This window comes from Amblyomma americanum, chromosome 1, assembly GCF_052857255.1.
Source record: "Amblyomma americanum isolate KBUSLIRL-KWMA chromosome 1, ASM5285725v1, whole genome shotgun sequence".
Classification (NCBI taxonomy): Eukaryota; Metazoa; Arthropoda; class Arachnida; order Ixodida; family Ixodidae; genus Amblyomma; species Amblyomma americanum.
The window spans coordinates 9,110,653-9,113,560 of record NC_135497.1 but is presented as its reverse complement, the minus strand read 5'-3'; positions in this window follow the sequence as shown (position 1 = coordinate 9,113,560).

Below are 2,908 nucleotides of genomic sequence, written 5' to 3'. Positions count from 1 at the left end.
CAGTCAACATCATCTCGTCACTGCTGCTTGCTACAATAGGCCGTCAATGACGCTAACATGACAGATGAGTTTTCTACAAGTACTCAATTAGTTGAGACTGTGTACGACTTCATATAGTCGATAAATGAAGGTAAGCAAACAGATGCTATATTCATGGATTTTCACAAAGCACTTGACAAAGTGCCACATAATAAATTAATACATAAATTTATATAAAAACCGACCAGATACTTGCATGGATCACTGCTTACCTTTTGAACAAGTCATTGAAAAAGTAATAGAAGTTATGAGAATTACACACAAGAAAATTCTTAAATATGTGTATGGTGCTAACATACAGTGTGCTGAAAGTAACACACTACAAATATTTGGGCCTGTGGGTAACTATATTACCTTTGTGGACAAAACGCAGGTACCGTTGAAGCAAATTCCCAGTAGAAACTGTTTTTATTCAAGCACTCATTGAAGTCATCAATGTGTAGTGTTCATCTTTTAGTGTATGATTCCCTTATTCGCCCGCTGTTGGAATATGCCGTAATTATCTGGGACCCTTTCACCTTAACCAACATTAACAAATGAACGAATACAGCCCAAACTAGTTAGGTTCGTTTTAATTCATACAGCCGTACATGCCAGCGAGCTCTTCAATGCAATGGATTAACCCCAGTGACTGTGTGCAATGGTGTCTGCCGATAATTCCCTTTCAGCTGGTAAACAGACATTAAAAAGTTAATACTTCACAATTTTTTGCTTACTCATCGCGGTACAACACGAAGACATGCACCAATAATCACCCATTTGAATGTGTGGAACAACTGTTTTAAACAATTACAGACTGCAATAACCTTAACAGCGTGATTGTTATGCAGAATTTCTTTACAGATGTTTGAAAAATGCCTGCAAATGTTACGAATTTGTGTTTATATGCTCGTATGTTTCGTGTATACCATATGTTATCATTCTGTACTAGATTGCAGTCTCTACAAATACATAAAAAATAATTATATTCCTTTGTAGTTGGTGCAGTTGTAGGTACTAGTAATGACTATTACTGGTTAACGTTTTGTATTTTCCTACCTTTGATGATGCCATGCCGTTTCGACCAATCGCGACTTTTGTGATGCCGCCACTTTTTGGGTGACACCGGGTTTTCGTGTCGATGAGTCATCTTATGTTTTCACATTAAAAATTCTACAAACACACTGCTATATGACTTGGTCAGTTTTTTGACAGTGCTTGCCCACTGCTGTCAAAACAGCACTGTACGAAAAAACGACGAACCAATCATGGCCAGGCGCAGATGCAGGAATCTGCAAGTGGTGGTGCCTCATGTACTTCAATTTTAAGGTGTAAGCTTTACTTGCCCTGTTCAGCGAAAACACCCATCCCTCCCCCTCTGTGTGCGTGTGGACACTCAATGGCACCCATAAAAGATGGCATCCTCACGCAACCAGCAGATGGCAGTTAAATTAATGATTGGTCGAGCAAGGTTGCTCAGGAAGAGCAACTTGGATCACACAAGACTCACTGGTGGCAGCACCTGCATCCCAGGGCGCTGGCACATTGCTGAACCGCTGCACAACTGTGCCAGGAGTTGTCCGAGGACTCCCAGAGATCTACGGGTGCTAAGTAGAGAAAGACCAATTTTACGTACATGGGCATTAGCCCATTAGCTATTGTGCCATACCCTTAAGGCGGAGCTGGGGGAGGAGTGAGCGTGCAGATCAGAAGGGCGGCGGCTACTTCACGCTGCGCAACGACTGCATTCACAAAGTGAGCGGGCGGGCTTACGCCTACTCACAGGTGAGCAGTCTTAAGTGCCTCTGCCAACCTTTACTTGCTTTTACAATTTTCTTGCTTATCAGTACTGTTTTCGGTAACATTTACTTATCTGCTATCAATGTAGCTTGAATGAGTATTCAAATTTAGTGTCCCTTTAAGCAGGGTATTCAACTAACCTAAAAGTCATATTCAACTTACCAATGCTGCTGATGCCTGGCAGCACAAAGTCATCGGCATCGCTTGAGGACAACAAATTAGGCCTTTTAATTATTACACATGGGTGCCAAACATACCTGTGGATAAAGAAATTTGAAGTCAAGTACAGTTGAACCCAATTATATCGATTATCCTTTATATCGAATAATCTGTGAGCACCTTAAAGCTACAACGTGAATGTATAGGAAAATGTATGGCTATATGGTACAAAAGTTAGCCGTCACATCCGATAGATCAAAACTTCAGGCAACACTAGGTGACGTAAGAAACTGGCTTTCACATAACACACCTGCCAGGGTTAGCTTCCTCGCAGGTCCTATCGAACTTCGGACAACTCCAGTCAACTCAAGAAGCTGGCTTTCCTTCAGCACATCTCCGGAGGTTAGCTTTTTCGCATGGACATGCGAATGCTAAAGGTGCTACGTAGTGTGCGCACACCAATGATGATGTTGCTTTCCCATGATGTAGGCAGCGGACATGTACCCAGCCAACCAAAATATACATTTTTAGAGCGTTGAGGTCACACTGTCATGCAGTTTGCATACACGATGCATTGTGCTGCCATCAGCAATTTCTCATGGTTTCGTTGCCTACATGCGCGCGCGATGGCAGTCGCGAAACGGCACAGCCTCCCTCCCCTTTTCCATGAAACAGGGAATTACCAAGCGAGTTGAACGAGCTGAAAAGAAATCTGAAAGTCGCCGCAGTGTACAAGATTCTGAGAAGCATGCCGAGCACCATTTTGAAGAACACAGCTGACATTTGGGCTAAAGCGCAGAAAAGACCTGGCGGAAAAAGGAAGCCTCTGTGATAGTTGCAGAACATGTTTTCGGTTCTGGTGACCTACATGTCCAACTGAAGACTGTGCTCCTCCTTGACAGTGGGTGTGTTTGACGGTAAACGAGAGGAA